This window comes from Amblyomma americanum, chromosome 2 (assembly GCF_052857255.1).
Source record: "Amblyomma americanum isolate KBUSLIRL-KWMA chromosome 2, ASM5285725v1, whole genome shotgun sequence".
NCBI lineage: Eukaryota > Metazoa > Arthropoda > Arachnida > Ixodida > Ixodidae > Amblyomma > Amblyomma americanum.
Window position 1 is genome coordinate 224,097,681 of NC_135498.1, and position 23,393 is coordinate 224,121,073.

Below are 23,393 nucleotides of genomic sequence, written 5' to 3' on the forward strand. Positions count from 1 at the left end.
TGAGCTGAGCGGTTTGTGGACCAGAGAGTGATGTCTGCATATGTTAGAACTTGAACATTAGGAACGATGAAGAGACTATGTATCAGAGGAATCAATGCGATTTTAATAAGAGTTGGGGCAAGAATTGAGCCCTGCGGTACTCCGTGATTAGAAATCAAGCGGCCTGTGGGTTTATCAATAACGCAGATAGCAAAAGTCCGTTCTGAAAGAAAAAACATGAATTGCTCGACATAGCTGCAAGGCATGCAAATGGATGACATAGTGTTGAGAATGGCTTCGTGGAAAATGTCGTACGTAGGCCTTCGTGATATCTGTTGCTAGGACTGTGCGAACGAGACGGCTGTTAGGTGAGTGCCGTATCACATCGTTGAGGAAGCGGTCAAGACCATCCTCAGCTCTGTATCTTGGTCGAAAACTAATTTGGGAAGACTAATGTTTCTGACGAAATAGAGCCACCAGGAGAGTCGAGTGGCAAGAAGTTTTTCAAAAAGCTTACAAATAGTTGGGGTAAGAGAAATCTCGGTTGTAGGGCCCCAAGAGTTTTGGGCAGAGGTGGGCAAATCCCCTCATTTTTACTTTTCCTCCCTCACCTTCATCTTTGAATCTATGGCCCTCCCTCACCCTAGCCCTCATTTTTAAAAGTTATCCGGTCCTCCATCGCCCTCATCCTCACTTCGAAGAATTTGCTGGCCCTCGCTCGCCCTCGTCCTCACATCGTCGGCCCTCCCTCACCCTCATCCTCACGAACAGTCGTTTTAAAACACGTGCTATTTTTTGCAGTACGCCACGTCTTGCGATATTACTTAGTAATAAACATATAAGACAAGCCCTCAAGTCAGTATTGGACGAGATTTTAGATCCTTATAATATGTGTGTCCGTGTACATGTGTGTATTGTTAGAGCTAATACCTGAGACAAAAGCGAGGCAGTTAGGTGTTGAGCCCCAAAATATCTTTCTGCCTTTACTTCTGGCGCGCACTGCGTGCATACATAGGCGCTGCACTTATAGCATTTAATTTTATCTATACCCACTGCAAAAGTGAGTCAGCGTGCAGTGGTCTGTGTACAAAAACTAATGTATGCCAAGAATTTTTATAAAACAATTCAGTAGCCTTTAGCAGAAAAATTCACAGAATAGACTCAGAACAAGGAAATTTTGTAGCTCGCTTAATTACATTACCCGAGGACATTGGGTTAGCACAAGGTATTCTGAATTTCACTGCTTCTAATTTCCCGCCATTTCGTGCGTTTTTCAGCATGCTCGTCTGACGATGTTCCAAGCGCACGCATGGAAGATGATGAAGTCCACGCTTTCAACCTACAGCGCGAGAGACTGGAAATTTTGTAGCGGAGGAAGGCGAGGGATTGGCTAAGTATTGAGCGGCTGGTCCTGTTTTCCTTTTCCCGCTGCGCCTTTGAACCTTTTTTCTTGTGTGGATAACGCACGCGGTGAGTTTATAAATCTCAGTAATGTCAACGCAGTCTCTCTCTCGGCAAGGGGAGGTCACCCTCGTCGGCTTCCCTACCGCCTCATGAGATGCCCCTGGAAGCTTTTAAACGCTCCGGCTTCCGCAGCATTCCTGTGGCGCTGGTGCCAAAGGGTGGTGGTTTTATCAAAATTAACAATCGAGGGCCTGTTCGAGCTGCTCTCCAGGCGGCCACATCCCTTTATGAGGCAATCACTGAGGAAAGGCACTTTGGACGTGGCGGGATTCTGTGCCGTTCACCAGACCTGTCGTGCTTAAAGGATCTTCTGAACTGCTCTTTTTTTTGGTCTCTTTCGGTAAACAGCTTCATTCCGTCTCATTTGGCCAGCACAAAAGGTTTGGTTCGTGGTGTGGACTTTTGCTTGTCTCCAGTTGAGACCCTCGACCTCCTCTGTGCCGCGGGTGTTGCTGCGTATCGCTGTAGCCGGGAGGTGAACAATGAGCGGGTGCAATGGAAACAGTTAATGCCACTTTTGCGGGTACTGCCTGCTCCTCAGAAATAAAAGCATGGCCTCTAAGCTCCAGTGTAGGTCCCCTTCCGTCTAAGCCACTGCAGTGCACCAATTGCCGGAGAAAAGGCCATAGTTGACGTGGCTTCAAATCCACCTTGCGCTGTTGCAAATGCGGCAGTGACCATCCATAAAATTTATGCTCTGATCAATACGAGAATTGTTGCTTTTGTGCTGGATCTCGCATGCAAATTCTATATATTGTCCTTCTCGGGATCATGAATTGCAAATTCTAGACATAACCGACCGCAAACGCTGTTCGCGGCGCGAGGCAATATCAGAAAATAAAGAGAGAGCTCACGGCTATGCAGGTGTGTCAGCCCGTTCAGGAGTGACACTAGATTCGTATATCTCTCAGGCAATAGTGACTGCTGTGGAAGCCTCTACGGCTAAGATGGTTGACAGGATAGTGTCCACTGTCACAGAGTGCATATCTAACGCTCTGGCAACGCAGATTAGCTAGGCCACGCAAATTGGAATGACTTCTGCCATGTCAGCCATGCTTCGTTAATGACCCAACATTCCTTGCCTGAGCAGCCTCAGCCCCAAGAACAAGTTACTGCTGTTTCTCCACTTCCTCGGTCCACTAAATCAGATAATGCTCAAATTATTCATGATGCAGAGATGGTGGATTCGGATACGAGAATGATCTAACGCAGTGGATACCCCATGTCTAAACCTTCCCCACATCCTAAGCCGAAATCAAATGAGCAACAGATTGGCTCTAAGCCAAAAGAAACTGTTTTAGAGAAGGCAGTTGCTGCTGCCCGGATTTTTCAGCCATAGGGGTGTTAAGAGTTCTCCAGTGGAACTGTCGGTCACTTCTTTTAGCTTCAACAGACTTACTGTACCTTATATCTCAACATAATCCAGACATAATTATTTTACAAGAAACTTGGCTTACACCTGATAAACACATCCGTTTGCAAAATTATTCTTCATTTCGAAAAGATCGTCAGTCAAGAGGAGGAGGCTTACTCGTACTAGTTTCTTCTAAATTTTGTCACAGGGCTAAGATTACTTTTCAGTGCTCTACTATAGACTGTGAGTCACTGGCTTTAGACTTTGAAATTCCAGGGTGCTATAGGTTTTCATGAGAAAATGTTTATTTTCCTTGCGGTGTGCAGGATACCAGCCTGCTAGATCTCCTGCTCCTTAATTGTCAGAAGTCAGTTCTCTTGGCCGGTGACTTTAATTCTCATCATGTTTCTTGGGGCTTTAAGACAGATTTCTGCGATAAGTGCCTTTGGGATTGGGTTACTGATAACAACCTTTCTTGAGAATTCAGGTTCGGCCACATTTCTCCGCGCAAAATTTCGATCTGTGTCACATTTGACTTTCAACAGCCCTAGTGTTCCTGTACTCAATTGGTCGACTGTGGATTGTGGAACATCTAGCGATCACATACCTATCGTTTATGATGTTAATTGCCGCTTAACTCCGACGTGCTCTTAGCTCAGGTCATATATAAACTATGACCAGTTTCAGTCCTCTTTGCGCTCCACTCTTGCTTTAGCGGTTAATTCTGCTACGTGCCAAGCCGCTACGGGAGATGGGAGCTTTGTCAAGCCGCGTGCGCGGCTTTTTTTCCTTTCTCCTCAGCCATTGTACATGACTGAAATAAATGCAAAATAAAAAAAATAAAAAAGAGCATACACCGAAAGGCATATGCTTGGCTATTGAGGAATGCCGAAAGAATTCCGAATTTTTGGTACGTACATCAGGAGGGAACACTTCAGCTAAAGTGTGGAATGCAGATTGCTCTCGGGATTACAGACACAGAAAGACTGCATGGAAGAACCTCCTATACAGTCAGTGCCGAAAAAATTGGCATGATTATAGGTTCATTGCGGATAATTTAAAACGCACAATCTCACAAGCACAAGGAAATTACGAATTCGAGCATATTGATTTCCTATCAGAATCCGGAAATCGTCGCGCGGTTTTCGGATTCTTAAGATCGCGGAAGAAGATTCCGCTGTCAGAAAATTCACACTCATGTGTTTTGTCTCTGCAAGAAGCAAGAGAAACACTTGAGACAATTTCCAAAGGATTAGAGCAGCGTTTCTCGTTTGTACTTCCTTCGCGCTCCGCGTTTGTGGCGCCAGTGGACCAGTTTAAGCATGTCCCGTCTATTACCCTTCCCGAGCTTTCCCAGAGAGTGTTGAGGTTACCAACAGCTGTTCCTGGCCATCAAAAATGTTAAGTGTCCTCTTTGAGGAGTCTCCTACATGCTTATTGCAGCTGGTTAATTTTTCAATGAAACATGCATGGATTCCTCCTGACTGGATAATTGCAAAAGTAATACCTTTAAAGAATGGTGGTGTCTATTCTCTGGATAATATTAGGCCGATTTCATTGACATCAGACGTGGTTAAGTTAATTGAAAGAGTCATATTACTCCTACGTGTTTCGGAGTTTTTGGACCGCAATAATATCCTTAGTCCCTGTCAAATTGGTTTCCGTCAAAAATGTTTCATATGGAATGCTCACTCCGATCATGAGAGTCGCATTCGTCTTGCGCGGCACCAAAAAATGCATTCTACGTTGGTTACATTAGATGTAGCCAAAGCTTACGACAGCGTAGAACACTACATATTATTGCAAAGATTATACACTCTGCAGATTCTGAATTGTTTAATAATAATAATTGGTTTTTTGGGAAAGGAAATGGCGCAGTATCTGTCTCATATATCGTTGGACACCTGAACCGCGCCGTAAGGGAAGGGATAAAGGAGGGAGTGAAAGAAGAAATAGGTGCCGCAGTGGAGGGCTCCGGAATAATTTCGACCACCTGGGGATCTTTAACGTGCACTGACATCGCACAGCACACGGGCGCCTCTTGCGTTTCGCCTCCATCGAAACGCAGCCGCCGCGGTCGGGTTCGAACCCGGGAACTCCGGATCAGTAGTCGAGCGCCCTAACCACTGAGCCACCCCGGCGGGTTTACTAGCGCGGATATTGTTTACTAGCGTGGATATCTGCGTTCCTTGAAAACAGGCAGTTTTTTGTATACTAAATGGTGTGAATACTGGAAGATTTAAACAATCCAGAGGTGTTCCACACGGGGAAGTCTTGAAGCCTGTGCTCTTTAATATTCTAATGAGCTCTATTCCCAGCCATCAAAACATTCGCACGTACGTCTATGCGGACGACATTGCATTTTTCACTGCTGCAGCTGGCATTCAATCGCTTTATGTGCTCCTGCAATCGTACCTGAATTTGCTTGAAAGTTGGTTGTGTGACTTAAGTCTCACCTTAAATGTAAACAAGTGCGGTGTACTTGTTTTTCAAATGAAAGATTCTGTTCATCTGTCTCTCAGTTACCAGCGACAAAATATTCCTCAAGTTAAGTCTTTAAAATATATGGGTATCATTTACGACAGCCTCACATGGCGCACTCACATTGACCATGTCGCAGCGAAAGGGGCTGGTGCTGCGGGCATGTTGCGTAGATTATGTAATCCCCGGTCTGGAATGCGGAGAGATGCACTTTTGCTGATTTATGTTTTGTACGTTCGACAAATTTTAGAATTAGGATGTGTGCTGTTTTCTGGAACGGCTGCGTACAAAATTCGCCCGCTCGATGTTTCGGAGCGGGAAGCGCTTCGGTTGTGCCTTGGCCTCCCCAAATTTGTGGCCAATGACGTGCTTTATCTTGAAACCTGTATTGCTCCTTTATCAACTAGATTTCAATTTCTAACTGTTCAGACGTACCTAAGGATTAATGAATCAGATTTACACCTCTCCTTGTCTGTTTTTTGTTGCCAGCCGACTTCCTTTTTTGGAGTCCACTGGCTTAGATTTCATACCCCGCAGGTAGTTACGGTACAGAATTTGCTTGAACCTTTAAATATTCTTTTGTATAACATCCTTCCGACAAAAAACAGTGGGTACTCTGTAGAAATTGTCTGTGATGACATTTTCCCGAAAAACGCTAAGCATTGACCACACCGCATTTTAAATGGATTATTAGAAAACCATTTACAAAGCCTGTCTATTAGCTTAACGTTAGCTACTGACGCCTCCCAATGTGATGAAAAGGCAGGGGCGTGAATATATTACCCGCTACTACATTGGTCTTTTTCTGTGCGGCTTTCGGGCTAGACCCCAATTTTCCAAGCGGAGTTTCTGGCAGTGGAGCTTGCTCTTCGCAAACTAGAGCCAGCTTTCTCTTGAGTGGATGTAATTACAGACGCTCTTTGTGTTCGTCCCTTGCTTCGGCTGTGGATTCGCCAATCCTAAACACCTTCCATTCATTACACCCTCCGTATTTGAACCATGTTGACATGATATGGGTGGCAGGTCATAGCGGTGTGAAAGACAATGAAGTTGAGGACTGCCTGGCAAAGGCGTCCCTTAATGGTCCCGTGCTACCCATCGTTCCGGCTACAGCATACATTACATCAGCGATGTTCCGGAGATAGAATATGTTGGAAATCACAACTGGATCTCTTTTAAGGTCTCATGATCACCTGCACCTGAGGTATTCGTGAAGCAGGCAAGCATTCCATTCACGGCAGGTTGAGGTATCTCTATCAAGGCTGCGCTGCCGGATCCCACCCTTAAATTTTTATTTGCCCGTCTTGGTTGGCGCTTAATCCCGTCTGTCTCTTCAGTGGTGAGCACGAAACCATAGACCATTTTCTGTTGTTTTGTCGCCGATACGCCATGATGAGAAGACGGCTTTTAGGGAAACCACTACAACAGCTCGGCCTTTGTTTGAGCAGCCCAGTCATATTGTCACGGGTCGTTCAGAGGACGCGGGTTGAAGGCGTGATGGGGCACCAGGACCACAGTAGCAGGCGCCAGAGACAGGCCAAGCGGTCGCGGTCGGGCTCACGAGTGAGTTCTGCCGAGCTTCACTTCTTCACCATCAATCGCCACCCCGCTGGTTGAAGATGACGTTAAGTGCAAAATCAGGGAATAATAATAACACACACGACACTGCTCCTCTCCCGAAAGGCGCATCATCCCGATGCGCAGAGAGGCAAAATTGAGGCTGAAAAACATGTGTAGAGCGCGAAGAGTTAGGCCACGTGCTCCGACCGGTCACAGTACGCTTTCAGCCGAGCCACGTGAACAAATTCGGAGGCAGCCGGGCGGCGGGACGCTTGCGTTACGATCAGCAGCACTTCATAACTTAACTCGCCTATACAGCGAATCACTTCGTACGGGCCAAAGTATCGTTTCAGCAGCTTCTCGCTAAGACCACGGCGTCGAATTGGAGTCCACACCCACACTCGATCACCAGGATTGAACTGAACATCACGGTGGCCTTGGTTGTATCGGCGAGCACCGACTTGCTGGTGGGCTTGGATACGAAGGCGTGCCAACTGTCGCAATTCTTCCGCAAGTTGGGCGACGAGTTCAGCATTGGCGTCAGCGTAGACATCTGGCTGGTGGGGAAGCATAGCGTCGAGCATGATAACGACTTACCGGCCATGCACCAGGTGAAATAGCGAAACTCCGGTGGTTTCTTGAACCGCAGTGTTGTACACAAAAGTTACGTACGGTAACACTTCGTCCCAGGTTCGGTGCTCGATATCGACATACATTGAGAGCATGTCAGCCAAGGTCTTGTTAAGGCGCTCGGTCAGCCCGTTTGTCTGCGGGTGGCATGCGGTAGTTTTGCGGTAGGTGGTGTGGCTTAAACTCAGTATCTGTGATATAAGTTGAGATATAAATGCGGCACCACGATTAGTGATAAGGACCTCTGGGGCACCGTGTCGAATAACGACGAACTCAACGAAAAACTTTGCCACATCCCAAGCCGTTGATGAGGGCAGAGCGCGTGATTTGGCATACCGCGTGAGGTAATCCGTCGCAAGAACGATCCATCGGTTGCCCCATTGCGGCTTTGGAAAGGGTCCGAGTAGGTCCATACCGATCTGCTGGAATGGACTGAGCGGTGGAATGATGGGGTGAAGGAGTCCCGCCGGCTTCACGGGTGGAGACTTGCCCCGGTGGCACTCGCGGCAGGTCCTGGTGTAATGGCGGATGGTCTTGTCAAGTTGTGGCCAATACTACTTGGAACGTACTCGCGCGAGCGTTCGACTGAACCCCAAGTTTCCCGAAGAGGGGTCATCATGAGACGCTCCTATAATTTCCTCGCGTAGATCAGCGGCCACAACTAAGAGCCATGACCTCGGGCTCAGGGCAAAGTTCTTATAAAGTACGTTGTCTCGAAGGCATAAATTACGTGCTACGCGTACAAAGGGACGAGGAACAACGCCTCCTTGACCCTCAATATGTGATATCACGTCGCGAACGTCGGAGTCGAGTCGCTGCCACACTGCCATATCGTCGGTACTTAAAGCTCCTAAGAATATGTCAAAGTCGTCGTCCGTATCAGCAGGCGCGGATTCAACGGGAGCGCGGGAAAGGCAGTCAGCATCACTGTGTCTGCGACCAGACTTATAGACGATCGTAGCGTCGAATTCTTGCAGTCGAAGGGCCCACCGCACAAGCCGGCCTGCAGGGTCCCTTAGATTGGTCAGCCAGCACAGAGAGTGATGGTCTGTTACCACCTGGAATGGGCGTCCATACAGATAGGGTCTGAACTTTGTGATCGCCCAAATTACTGCGAGGCACTCTTTTTTGGTGGTGGAGTAATTGGTTTCCGCCTTCGACAAAACACAACTGGCGTATGCGATGACACGTTCGATGCCGTTCTGGTGCTGGTTCAAGACGGCGCCGAGGCCCGTGTTAATTGCGTCAGTGTGTACCTCTGTCGCGGCGTCCTAATCAAAATGGCCTAGGACAGGGGAAGCCTGCAGGCGTCGTTTTAGATGGTCAAATGCAAGCTGCTTTTCACTAGACCACTGGAATGGGACGGACTCCTTCTTGAAGCTGGTAAGCGGCGCGGCGATATCCGAAAAGCTTGGAACAAAGCGTCTGTAGTAAGCGCAGAAGCCCAGGAACCTCCGCACGGCGTTCTTGTCCGATGGCGTCGGGAAGACAGCGACGGCGACTGTATTTTCAAGATCAGGACGGACGCCCTCATGACTGACGACGTGACCCAGAAATTTGAGTTCGTCATAGGCAAACTGGCACTTCGTAGGCTTGAGGTTGAGGCCGGCGTTTCTGATAGCCTGCAGGACTGATGTCTATGTGTGGGACAATGCCAAAAACTGCAAAGTCTTAGTTCGTACGAAGAACACAACTGATAAATGACGCTCCTGCACTAAGTAAAAGCCTGCGCAGAAACTTCTTCGTATCGTTTGTTTGAATGCGCAATAAACCAGAACAGCTTGAATGCATTTTTCTATCATATGATCCTCACATAGCCATCATCATAGAAACGTGGCTTCACGCTGATATCCCAGATAGTTGGATATTTCCACCTACAAATGTTTGTTATCGGAAAGATTGTGAAACTAAAGATGGCGGTGTTGCAATTCTTGTAAAGTTTAGACTTTTACCCTTTTCACTGTTAGTAGTTGATAAAGATCATGAAAGCGTTTTTTGCAAAGTTCAATTTAGTGGCAGTAGTGTATTTATCGCTGTAGTTCACAGGTCACCAGGTTCCACGCCAGGATTCTTGTCAAAACATTACGATCACTTATAGAAGTACCGCGATCAAAATATATTAGTTGCTGGAGATTTTAACCACCCCTGTATTAACTGTCTGGAAATGAAGTGCGGTCCTGGGGATGTTCATAGTTCCGAAGTGTTGTTTGACATGTTGCTTGCATTTAAGCTTAATCAAACAGTACCTTTTCCAAGACGCGTAACAGATTCTGCTTCCTCAATTTTAGACCTTTTGTTTTGTTCTAACCCCATTCAGGACCGTGCAACGGAGGTTCATGATGGCATTTCTGATCGTAAACTTATTTACCTCACGTGTGTTTTTCCACAAAAGGCGAGTTCTTGTAAATCGAAGCCTGTTGTTGTTAAGAACTATTCTGCAGCAGACGATGTTCAAATTGCACATTATTTAGAGAATCGCCTTTTCTTCTTCACTGATGATGACGTCGACATAATATGGACTAAGTTCAGATCTTGGTGTCACCACTGCATAGAAAACTTTATCCCAGAAAAGCTGAAAAAGGTTGGTTGAGGGAGCCCTTGGATAAGCAGAGATCTGCTCCAGATAAAACGTAGGTTGAAGCGCCGTAGGAAACAAAAGCGCGTTGACGACGAGGTTGTTACAGAACTAAAATCTATACTCACAAATAAGTTGCGAGAGTCTCGGGAACGCTACTACACTGACACTCTCCACCATTTTGCTTCAGAAAGCCCACGAAGGTTCTGGCAGTTCCTAGCAAACAAAAATCTTCGACGAATCGAGCAGATAGTGGCAGGCAACACTTTCGTTACAGACTGCAGGCAAATAACAGAATTGTTTAACTCTCACTTTCAAAGTGTGTTTTCAAAGCCAGACAATAATTGTGATGTCACACCAGCAACGTATGAATCAGACACCGTGTCCATATCTTTAGAGGGTGTAGTCGAGCTGCTGTTACGACTAGACGCAAAATAATCGACAGGTCTTGATAAAATTCCAGCCATTTTTCTTAAGAGGTACGCACAGCTAATAGTTAAAATAGGTAATACCTTATTAGATACAAACAAGATCATAAGTAAAGCTTAACATGGCTTCAGGCACGGCTTTTCCTCCAACACGCAATTAATTGCAACCATCAACGAAATCGCTAAAGCTCTAGATATGAATGGCCAGGTAGACATAATAATTTTGGACTTCTCTAAAGCATTTGATAGGGTGCCTCATAGTAAATTAATCCTGAAGATGAGAACAATTGGTACACCTTCCAAAATAATCAATTGGGTTATTAACAAACAATTGGGTTACTTAACATACAGAAAACAGTATGTAGACATAGACGGCTCTTGTTCTGAAACTTTAGATGTCTACTCGGGTGTGCCCCAAGGATCCGTAATAAGAGCAGTTTTATTTAATAATTATATCAACGATTTGGTCGACTCTGTCAGGCCAACTGTATCCATTAAACTGTTTGCAGACGACTGTGTCATTTTTAAAACCATAAATTCTGTTACCGATCAACTCCAGCTGAACGCAAATCTAAAATTACTAGCAGAATGGTGTGATAAATGGGATATGATGATTAACATTGAAAAGACTGTGCATATGTGTGCTACTAATATAAGAAAAAAACTGGAATTTTCATATAACATGGGCGGCAATATGATTAAATAAGTAGTGGAATATAAGTATTTTAGGCGTGACAATTACAAACAGGCTTAAATGGACGGCGCACATCGATAAGATATGCTCTTCAGCTAGTGAAAAATTAGGCTTTTTAAAACACAAATTAGGAAGATAGTCAAGTGAAATAAGAAGCAAGGCGTACAGAGCGCTAATAAGACATTGGTTGGAGTACGCTAGTATTGTGTGGGACCCTCACACAACGGTAGATATCGAAAAAATTGAAAAAAATTTAGAGGCTTGCCGCGCGTCTTATGCACGACCGCTACAAACGCCGGGACTGTCCATCTGCTATGTTGCATGAACCAAAGCTTGAATGTTTAAGAGAACGAAGAAAAACGGCTCGAATTAAATTTCTTGGTCGTTTGTATTTTTCAAAACTAGGCATAGACGCCCAGGATTTAATAGCAGGATTTAATAGGATTTTATAACTAAACAGTCATCTAAGAAATCTCGTATAAGCATAAACAATACATTGAACCCATTTATGCCCGCACGAATGCCTATAAGTATTCATTTTTTCCTAATAAGATTAGTAATTGGAACGCACTGCCATGATTCTCCTTTGCTTGCCTGCCCTGAGTAAATTCAACCGTCGGTTGGCGCCGCCTGTGACGCGCTGTGTTGTTGACACTGCGTATTGTTTCTTTCATCCTTTGCCTATTTAGCTTTGTATAAGTGTTGGTCGTCCTTTTTAGTACTTGTTTTCTCGTCATGTTTTTTTTCTCTTTCAAGGTCGAAGTTTTGTACTTTATTCTTCTCCTGCTTGGACCGTATCTGGTCTGGAGTATGTGATAAATAAATAAAAAATAAATAAAATAAGCGAACAAGATGTTCTTTAAACGTGCTGGAAAAAATTACTTCGCGTACTTATCGACGGCCACGCCACGACGGCCCTCGTCGACACCGGCGCCGACTACTCCGTTGTGAGTGGGGAGCTGTCCCGCCGCCTTCGCAAGGTGCTCACGCAGTGGGATGGCCCACAAATCCGAACCGCCGGAGGCCACCTCGTCACCCCAGTCGGCCGCTTCACTTCTCGTGTAGAGCTTGACGGTCTCACGTGCCCCGTTACCTTCGTCGTCTTGCAGCGCTGCTCGAGAGATATTATTCCCGGTATGGGCTTTCTGAGCGAGTTCGGCGCTGTTATCGACCTCGCCGACTGACGCCTCACCCTTCGTCGACCTCCCCTTGATTCGCCGATCTCCGAGCCGACGTTCTCCGCTGCAGTGAGGCTCTTATGCTCTAGATTAAAATAAAACATTATTCAAGCCACTTGAAAATCAAAGGGGTCACTAAAATGCAGCATTTGGGCTCAATAACGGTATTCTCTAACTACCCCCCCCCCCCCCCCAAGTCTGGAGTGAACGATTCCTGTGTTACCATTTTGGTGTCCTAGCGCTTCCACTCCACACTCCACCGAAAAGCGGTTGCGTTGCTGTCCGAAGTCTGCTTGTAGCACGTGGGCCACCTTAGTCACGTGACGTTGTCACGTCAGCACAAGCTGCCCAGTGTGGCAGTTCAATTAATGATTAGTCGCGAAATTCCTCAGGAGCAACATGGGTCTCAAAAGCCCAACCGATGACACCACCTGCCGTCGCAAGGCAGTGGCGAGTAGCTTAACCACTGTACCTCTGCACCAGGAGCGGAATCAGGACTCCCATGAATGTGTGAATGTAGTGAACTGACCAATTCTACCGTAGTACAAGTCTAAAATTATGCAATATCCCGCACACTTACTTTATATGATTTCTCAACCGAAGTAAGCCAGTTGAGGTCAAGAAAAAGCATAGACAGTCAAGATAAACAGTGTAAAACGAGGCCAGGTGCTAGCGCACGATAGTTCGGGCAGAAGGCCGGACTGGTTGCTAGCGCTGACGACCTGCATAAGCTCGCCTAGAAGAGGCTAAGCGTACAGCTAAGAAAATGGCGTCCTACGTTTTGCCGCACGACTTTCGTAAATATATAGGAACACCGTTTCTTCAATCATTCAAATGCTTTCATCTGAACGTACGATCAATAAAGAATAAGAGACTAGGTCTGAAACTACTTTTCGAGGACCTGAATGAGTCACTAGATTCTGTAATGTTAACCGAGACATGGTCAACTGACAACGACGTTTACCGACTTGCTGGGTATGAAACTTACTATTTAAATCGCTCCGCTGGACGAGCTGGAGGGGTGTGCATTTTGGTCAAGAAAATGTTTGAGTATGAGCTGCTTGAATAATTTTCTACGCTTACCCAAGATTATGAAGTTGCATCCGTTCGCGTGCAAAACGACGTATTCGTCGTCTGTTATCGGCCACCAAATGGAAAAATGGCACTTTTTTTTTTACTATTTAGACACATTGTTCTCGTTCATTAATATGAACCGCCTTAATGTTATATTCGGTGGTGACATTAATATCAATATGTTAAACGCTTCTTTGCACACTAACCTTCCTGTCCTGTTGAACACTCATGGTGTTAGGAACACAATCGATATTCCAACGAGAGTGACAGCATGTTCATCCTCCTTGATGTGTTTCTTACCAATATTGATGCAAGCAGGATTAATGCAGGTGTGCTAGCCTTAGATCTCAGCGATCATTTACCTATATTCTTACGTGCCAAAGGTCAGTTAAACAACAGAAAAACACGGCAGACATATTTTGTTCAACACATAACACAGTGAAAACTAACACTGTTCTATGACAAAATTGCGCAGACTTCGTGGGATCCAATCCTTTTCAGCAAATATGTAAACACCGCATATGATATTTTTCTGGAAATATTCAAGCCAATTTATGAGCAGAGTTTTCCTCTAGTCGCAGTGAACAAGTGTTGAAAGATTCGAAAACCATGGGTTAGTGCAGAGCTTTCCGCGAGAATTAGAGAAAAAAATAAGTTATACCACCAGTTTATCCAGAGCAGAGATAAAAAGTACTGCTAGAGTTTAAAGCCTATCGTAATCGCTTAGATAAAGATATAAAGAAAGCGAGACGTGAATATTTAGACAGCATATTTTTCCCTGCTGCAGGTCGGGTGGACATAACTTGTCGCAGGCTTATTTAGATGATAAACAACAAAATTGCACCTGACAAAGTCGGTAAAATAAATGTAAATGACACAGAGCTCACCGGAAAACCTCTTGCAGATGCTTTCAATAAATATTTTGCAAACGTCAACAGAACCGCGACTTTTAATGAGTTTCCGAATTTTCCGCGCAATTCAAGTTCGATGTTTCTGACTCCAGTCAATGAAACAGAGATTACAAATATAATTTTAAACCTAAGAAATAGTGGTGCCAAAGACGTTGAGGGCTTTCAAATAAAACCAATAAAATTCGTTGCCCACATTCTTGCTCCATGTCTAGTGCATATATTTAATCTATGTTTTGAGCAGGCCATATTTCCGCATAGAATGCAGGTTGCTCGAGTAAGTGTACTGTATCTAAAAGGTAACAAGAGTGATATAGGAAATTACCTTCCCATATCAATACTTCCCACCTTTTCCAAAGCTTTAGAAAAGGCCATTTTAAAACGAATGACCGCTTTTGAAGGAAAACATAAGCTGCTAGCCAACTCCCAGTTTGGTTTTCGCAAAGGATTCAGCACAGAACTTGCACTTGTGACCCATAAGGAACACATCTTAAGCAGGCTGGAAGAAGGAAAGCTAGTTTTGGGCTTGTATGTCGACTTCTCTAAAGCTTTCAACACTATCAATCATGCAGTGCTGATAAGGAAGCTGGAACATTACGGATTTCGTGGAAAAGCCAGTGCCCTTATCAATTCCTACCTAAAACACCGTACCCAAACAGTAGCCATAGATGATTCTTTGTCCGACCCACTTCAAGGTTTCTGCGGCGTACCACAAGGGAGTATTCTGGGCCCCTTACTTTTTAACTTGCATGTGAACCATGTGTACAGCATAGCTCCATCCGCTGTATTTATAAACTATGCAGATAACACAAGAATATTTTTTTACAGGAGAATCAAGCGTTCAGACAACAGCTGCAGCCAATGTAGCGCTAATGAAGCTTGATGAATGGACGCAAAAAAAATAGCCTGAGGATAAACGCTGATAAAACAAAGCGGTTCTGTTTCATAGTAGAAACAAAAACATCGATACACAAAATAAAATTTTACTACGCTCAACTGTCATAGAGATTGTGCCTAGCTTTAAAACTTTGGGCGTCATTTTTCAAGACACAATGTCATGGGATGTGCATGTCGATTCCATTGCAAAAAAGTTCTCACAAATAGTCGCTGTAGTTTCTCAAAATCGTCATGTATTCCCTCGCCACATTTTAATGTAAATTTACAATAGCCTTTTCTCCTCTAGACTGAACTATTGTCATTTGGTATGAGCATCAACTACTAAATCTAACATTGAGAGGTTGCTCATTTTGCAAAAAAAAGATTTTAAGAGCTGTAGAAAATGTTCCAGTGCACTCTCATACGCGTGCTTTATTCGCAAAGTACAACGCTATTCCAACTACAAACTATTACTAATACCGGCTTTGCAAACTCATCAAACAAGATGCTAAATATAATAATGGTTTTATTCAGGAAATAGGTAAACTACAAAGAAATCTAGAGACTTACAAATACACGCCATTTCGATCCACGGAACGTTAAAACAAACAGAACAACATACGGCCTTCAAATGTTGCAGAAAAAACTTCCAAGGATACTGAACAGTTTAGAAGCCTGAAATATACAAATTGAAAAAATTACGTTCAAGATATTGCGCGACTTTTTCATATTGTAGTACACATTTTTTTTGTTTTTTTGCATGAGAAATGTAGTGGTATGTAATGCCACTTTTTAGTTATGTATGCACCTCGTATTCTTTCATGCACTGTTCCCGCGATTTCTTTTGCTATGACTTAGGTGTATTTATCTCCTCTGAGTACTGCCAATGCAGGGGCCTGCGGCCCTGCCAAGCTGGCTACTGGCAGCTTTTTCTGTAGGCCTCCTACTTCATGTATAGCGATGTAAATAAACTTCTATTCTATTCTATTCTATTCTATTCTATTCTATTCTATTCTATTATATTCTATGCCAAATGGCCTGTGATTTTTTGCTTGCACATTTCCGCACTACCAAAACATTTAGTGTCAATTCTCTACGATGCCTGCAAGAAATTTGGTTCATAAAATCAAGCGCGTGATAACGCGGTCACACGTCTCATCAGGGACAGAAATAAACCAAGAGATGTTCCAGTTATTTAGAGAGCAGTACACCTATTTCGTTTTTAGAGCATCGCACATTGCAAAGCTGAGCGAGCGGTGATTCAGGCCAAGGTGGTTAAGCTACTGCTTTATTTCCATGGTAAGACTACAGTGATTGGCTTTGCCCACCATACTCCGGCATCGCTTTCCTATAAAGCAATTCCAGCGAAAATATAGATGCGACTGTACTTAACTACTCACAGTGTGAGTGAAAGAATTCCACACCAACGCCACCAACAGACTTTGATTTGGCAGTGGAATTTCGTAGAAGTATTTTTACGCTGCACCCAGTTCTTTGAAACCTCATTAAGCTGAAATCGGACTTCGTTCAGGGAAACAAGGCTTGTTAGGACTTGGGAATTCAATAGCCTTACTAGGTACAATTACTACATGCTTCACTCTGCACTCTGATGATTCGACAGACTCGGGGCTGACAATGAAAATGTAACAGCGGTACCACGGTTCTCGTTGCACCGGCGGCGACCCGCACGGTCCGACCTGTGGCTACTTTTTAGCGCGATATACATGGTGTTTCACCTAAATCTTTTCATAATTTTACAAATAAGCTTTGTTTAGTTAAAAGGGCGCTTTTTACGGCTTAGCATTGTCAGCAGTGTAGCACATCACGGCGACGGAGAAGGTGTGCTGCACCCGCATTTCGTGTTCGCCTCGCGTAATTCCGGAGTGCAGAAACTACGACTTCCCCGGTAATCTTTACCCTAAGCACTGTCGCTCTGAAACGGGCATACATAACTGGCAGCACAGAAAAAAGCATTAGCCCGGAGTACGGGTCGAGCCATCAACCTCGCCCTCAGACCGTGCATCTTGCCCTCCCTCGCCCTCACCTCATGTTTTCCCTCCCTCACCCTCAAATCATCATGTCTTTCCTCCCTCAGACTCGTCCTCACAAATTTTCATGCGCCAATCCTCCCTCACTCTCACCTCGCCCAATGAAATCCCCATGAAGTGAGGGTGAGGACGCCCTCATGAGGGCTCGCCCTCGTGAGGATGCCCATCTCTGGTTGTGGGTGATTTTCCGGGCTTCGGTATCGGAACTACAACTGAATGTTTCCAATCGGGTGGAATTTCACTGGATGTTCAGATTTCGTTAAAAATTCAGAGAAGTGAAGTCAATGCTTCACCTTCCAGATTCTGGAATAGGGCGTAGGGTACATCGTCATGACCAGGTGCAGTGTTAGAGCGGATGTCTTCTATGGCAGCTATAAGCTTAGCTGTAGTGAACGGACATGTAATCTCATCCTCTGTCTCATGTTTGGGACTCACTGGAGCAGGTGCAGGTGAGCAGTCATAATTCGGAAAGAACTGAAGGGCAGCTTCCGAAGCGAATTCATCCGGAGAAAGGGGAATGGCAAGGCGAATACTCTCGGCGTAGTCTGCGACGGATGGCTTCGTTCCATGGAATGAAATACACGCCACAAGTGGCGGTTGCAGATAGGAGTACTGAGTTGAGAACACTACTCTGTCCAGCGCTCGTGCAGAAGGCGTTCAGAGTACCGACGGGCTTTAGCGGTGACTCTATGAAGTTCCGTTCGTACATTCTAATCTGACGGATGCTGAGTGACGTATACGTCCAGCTGTTTGCGCCTTGCCCACAGATCATGGAGGTGAAAGTCAAGATTTTGTTGGTCTTCGTTAAGAGGGGAAGAAGTTGTGCTCTGAATTAAAGGTGCACTAAAGAGGAATCTGAACACTGCACGAACTCTATGTACACGCTCCGGGCATTCTTAGAAACTTTGAATTATTGTCCTGTGCGGCCGATTGCCCTAATTAAATCGGATTAAACATCCTGGCTCCCGCCTTTTTTTTTTACTCAACGCGGTAGGTAGGAGGAGTCAACCAAAGCGCCAGCCAGTCCCGTGGCGGCTTGCCGCTCTGCCATAGGCGGAGTGATACGTAAATCAGAGTCCACGTGTATTTTTGTTTCTGTGGGCCTAATTTGCGGCTATATTATCTGCGACTGAAACTGTTTATCAAACAAACCTAAAATCTAAATAAAAGCAAAAGAGAAGCCGCCACCGGGCAGGCTGAAAGGCCCTTCACGCGTTTGTCGACTCTGCCTATCTACCACGTTGAGTTTAAAAAAAGGCGGGAGCCGGGACGTGTAATTCGATTTAGTTAGAGTAATCGGCCACACAGGACAATAATTTACAGTTTCTAAGAATACCCGGAACATGTAGATAGAGTTCCCGTGGTAAAAAGACGAGTTCAAATTCTTCTTTAGTGCACCTTTAAGACAACATGAATGTGGAAAGGGCTGAGGCAGCAGTTGTTGAGACGAGGCCACCATCCGTGCGTAGAGAGTCCCAAGAAATGACATGTATCTTCCGGCGAACTTTACGTAATGTTATTGAGGCAAAGTCGATTAGAATGGGGGAGTGATCACTGCCCCAGGTGTCTGCTTCGCAAGACCAGTGAGGATTGCCGGGACCCAGCCACCACGTAAGGTCCGCAGATGAGGAGCATGCGGGCGGGTATAATTAGAGGAGTTGTTCAGAAGTGTAAAAGACTGCTCGAAAAAGGTGTCGTAAATCTGATCTCCACGTTTAGAGTTATGAGTGTATCCCTAGGCTGTATGTGGCCCATTAAAATCTCCTTCTATTAGTATGGGTACACCTGGTTAAAAGGTACGCCGATGTGTTAACCATCTAAAGTTGAGTACAGAGGTTTGGGGCCGACCATAGGAAGCGACCAATAATACTAGAGTGCGCTGCGGCTTAGTGATAATGGCAATTACTTCTTGACGGGTATTTCACCAACGGGCTAGGTCGACGGGAGAAGATGCTGTCGAACTATGAACATATATAGCTGCTTTACCAGGAGAAATACCACAGCGCTGGTCCGGTATTGGTGGATAACCAGAGAGAGGAAGGATGCATTATGCTTCTGTAGAAGGAAAACACAGGCTGCCAGTTTGCGTTCTTGAATACGCAGTTTCAATTCAGGGAGCTTATCAGTAAGACCCCTACAGTTCCATTTTATGACATAGGAAGTAGCGTTAGCGGCCATTCGCTTGCAAAACAGATGCAATCATCTGAGGGAGTTGCTGCAACAGGATAATCAGAGATGACATTGAATATGTAGTTACAGATTGCTCGGATTGTTCATATTTTGCGCCTGAACGATTGCGCACATTCGATAACCGCACTTGATAAAGGCATTGGATAAAGGCATTGATTAAAGGAGGCACTTCATCATCACCATCATCATTTATTATCCCTTAAGGGCCCTGGGTTGGGCATTACATAAGGGGGGTGGGGTAACAAGTACAGTAATCACGTGGTAATATAAATATAAAACGAAATAAAAACCAGAGATGCAAGTAACGTTATACATTCTTATGAAACCATGGTTATTGAAAGAGAAAAACGAAAAAAAGAAAAGAACACCCATGCGATTGATTTTTGCATATCTTTACAAATCAATACAAAGGTTTACATGCACAATTATTACAAACACAGAAAAAAAACATACAAGACAAAGCAGAAAATATGACATACATGGGCATAGGGACCAGCTACAAAGCAAAATTCGCGTTTGGTATCTGAGTAAACCTGGAAATATTTGCTGATAAAAAGATTATTTGGCAAAGTGAGCTGATATTAGCTGCCTGAATTTAGAGTTGTCACGTTCATGGACTAGTGGTTCAGGAATCGAGTTGCATTCTTCAATGGCCAAGGGTAAGAAAGACTTAAATGCGTTTGTCGAGCCAGTTATGCGTTGCACTCTCATGGAATTGAAAAGACGAGGTGATGTTCGTACGGGTGGTACTAAAAGGATGGTTCTCAGGTCAGGGCGATTATAATATCGATTTCAGAATAGGAACGGCCGTGAAATCTTCCTTCGATGCGCTAATGATTCAAGGTTAATGGATGATTTAATGGCACTAACCCTAACCCGTCTATCATATTCGGAACAGATTAAGCGAGCCGCCCAATTCTGGATGCTTTCAAGTGATTCAATTAGATATTGCTGGTGAGGACTCCATATTGCGCTGGCATATTCAAGTTTTGGTCTAACGTAAACCTCGTAGGCAAGTTTTCTTATAGAACTGGGGTATAAATAGAGGCAACGCTTAAAGAAACCAAGTGTTTTGGAAGTCTCCGCCACTAATTTCCTGATGTGTTCAGACCGGTTGAGTTTGTCGGTGATGACAACGCCGAAGTATCGGTATGATTCAACACGTGAAATGGCAGTGGTGTTTAACGAGTATGAATAGTTAAAGGTGGAATGCTTTCGGGATATTTGCATGCTCTTGCATTTGAATATGTTTAGATTCACCAGCCAGGTGGTGCACCAGGTTTTTATTATATCGAGGTCTTTCTGGAGGAGTCTCTGGTCAGAAGTGGCAGTCATGCGGCGATAAAGAACGCAATTGTCAGCGAAAAGGCGAATTGTGGAAGAGATATCTGGAGGAAGGTCGTTGGTAAACACTAAAAATAAGAGTGGTCCAAGGACAGAGCCTTGGGGTACACCTGAAATAAATTTGGAGGCATGGAGCGGTGATTGCCGATAACAGCAAGCTGCGTGCGGTCTGAGAGGAATGAAGAAATCCATGACAGTGTTAAGAGATCTAGGGAGAGTGAGGAGAGTTTAGCCATAAGACGTTGATGTGGAACCCGGTCAAAGCCTTTAGAGAAACCCAGGTAGATGATATCTGTTTGAAATGATGAATCTAAGTTCATGTGAAGGTCGGTAATAAACCCGAAAAGCTATGTCTCGCACGAAAATACAGAGCGGAAACTATGTTGTTTGGTAAAAAAGAAGAAATTTCTTTCCAGGGGAGACTTGTGAGTATATGATGTGTTCCAGCATTTTACAAGCAAATACATGTTAATGAAATTGGTCGATAGTTCGATGGATCAGAACTTTCGCCAGCCTTGAAAATCGGGAGAAGCTTACTTAATGCCCAGTCATATGGAATTGCAGAACTTGAAATTGATTTACTAAAAATGATTTGTAATATCTGGCATGAAATATATTTTGTACCCTTAAGAATATTGGTAGTTATGTCGTCCGGCCCGGGAGCGCTTGTCGGCTTCCAGTTATCAATAAGTTTAGCTATGCCTTCGACTGCAATTGAAATGGGAGGCATCTGGCTGAAATTACGGCTGGTATAGCTGGGTACACTGAGGACTGATTCCTGAGTAAAAACTGAAGAAAAGAATGAGTTCATGACATTTGCGCAGCGATCTGCGGGGACGTGCGAGCCTACTTGGTCCTGCAAGATGATCTTTTGAGGCGAGTTACGGTTTGGCAACAGGATATTCCAAAACTTCTTAGGGTTATTCCTGTCGTGGCAAACAGGCTGAACTGGCGGTAGATGCGGACGTTGTAGTAAGAAAGAGCGACGTCGACAAAGCTGCTCGAGTTGTTGGCGAACGTTGGCGACCGCCTCATCGATGGCAGAGATCTCATCAGGCATAGAGGAGATTAAATAACACATCTGTTGGGCCATGGTGATAATACAGATGATCGATGTGCGCAAAACATTAAACAAACCACGTACACGGGAAAAATACAACTGGCGCAACACTAACAAGTTGTTAGTGTTGCGCCAGTTTTTGTGTTTCCCCCGTGTACGTGGTTCGTCTAATGTTTTGCCCACATCGATCATCTGTATTATCATAGAGGAGATTATCGGAGGAAATTCATCTTATTTTTTTTCGCTGGGTACGGGAACATGGCTTTAAAAAAGAGGCATATGAAGAGCGGATACTATATGGTGAAGGCAAAGATGCCGGCGGTATTTCAGTATCATCCTCATCTGTGTCTGTCGACAGAGCATCAAAACGGTTGGAGATCTTGTTTCCAGCCTCAGTAGGCGCAGCCAGCGGACGACGTTTCTTTCGAGGGCATTTAGAATAAGTGATGTCGTGGTCGTTTGTTTTACAAAATGAACGCCTGAATGAGGGAAGACCATCTGCTGGTGGTTTGGTAGAGCGTCTTGAAATGCAGGGCACAACTTTTTGATGTGACTTTTTGATGTGACCTTTGATGTGGGTGCTTGAGGGTGCCTATATTAGCCTTGCAGTATGTAGAGTACAGGCCAGCGAGTGTTAGTGCCGCGTAGACGTCCTCAAAAAGAGCCGATCATTTACAGTATATTTAGAAAATTTTGCGCTTCCACGCCTCGCTGCGAACTGCGGTGCTGAGCTTTCAATCGAAACAGCGCGCAACGCTTCATGTAACGCTCGTTAAGTCAGGAGCCGAGCGCTCTCATTGGTTCGCCGTGACGTCTCTTTCCGACGTCACGCAGCTATGCAGGGCCGCTGCCGGAATCCTCCCGGCCGGAGCCCCTCCTCCCGCGTGCGTGGCAGCCAGCGGAGGGACCGAGCGGCAACGTTTATAGGTATAATTTGCCGAGTTGTGAGGCAGAAAACCTAAGTAATGTTCAACAGTCTAGCAAGAAAACAGCAGTTCACAAATGGCAACGAGGTGCTGGAAGCGGTAAAGGAATACTTAGGGTAGGTAGTGACAGCTGATCCGGATCATGAGAGGGAAATAACTAGAAGGATAAGAATGGGGTGGAGCGCATATGGCAGGTTCTCTCAGATCATGATTGGCAGTTTACCAATTTCCCTCAAGAGAAAAGTGTACAACTGGTGTATCTTACTGGTACTCACCTACGGGGCAGAAACGTGGAGGCTAACGAAAAGAGTTCAGCTTAAGTTAAGGACAATGCAGCGAGCCATGGAAAGAAAAATGATGGGTGCAATATTAAGAGACAGAAGGAGGGCAGAGTGGGTGAGGGAACAAACGCGTGTTAATGACATCCTAGTCAAAATCAAGAGGAAGAAATGGGCTTGGGCAGGGCATGTAATGCGAAGGCAAGCTAACCGCTGGTGCTTAAGGGTAACGGAGTGGATTCCAAGAGAAGGCAAGCGTAGCAGGGGGCGGCCGAAGGTTAGGTGGGCGGATGAGATTAGAAAGTTTGCAGGGATAGGGTGGGCACAGCTGGCAAAGTACAGGGTT

The 23,393-nt window shown here is 45.0% G+C and overlaps 1 protein-coding gene and 1 long non-coding RNA gene across 15 annotated transcripts in view; one reads left to right on the forward strand and one right to left on the reverse strand.

Annotated features, from left to right (window-relative positions):
* The window catches only part of LOC144122198 (uncharacterized), a 64,702-nt gene extending 62,471 nt beyond the window's left edge, over positions 1 to 2,231 (forward strand). Inside the window, exon 3 of the long non-coding RNA XR_013312848.1 lies at positions 1,257 to 2,231. This is a non-coding gene — a long non-coding RNA (uncharacterized LOC144122198). The remainder of the gene's footprint in view (positions 1 to 1,256) is intronic.
* LOC144122196 (polyamine-transporting ATPase 13A3-like) overlaps positions 1 to 23,393 on the reverse strand; it is a 738,347-nt gene that overhangs the window by 665,142 nt on the left and 49,812 nt on the right. The gene's annotated exons all lie outside the window — the stretch shown is intronic.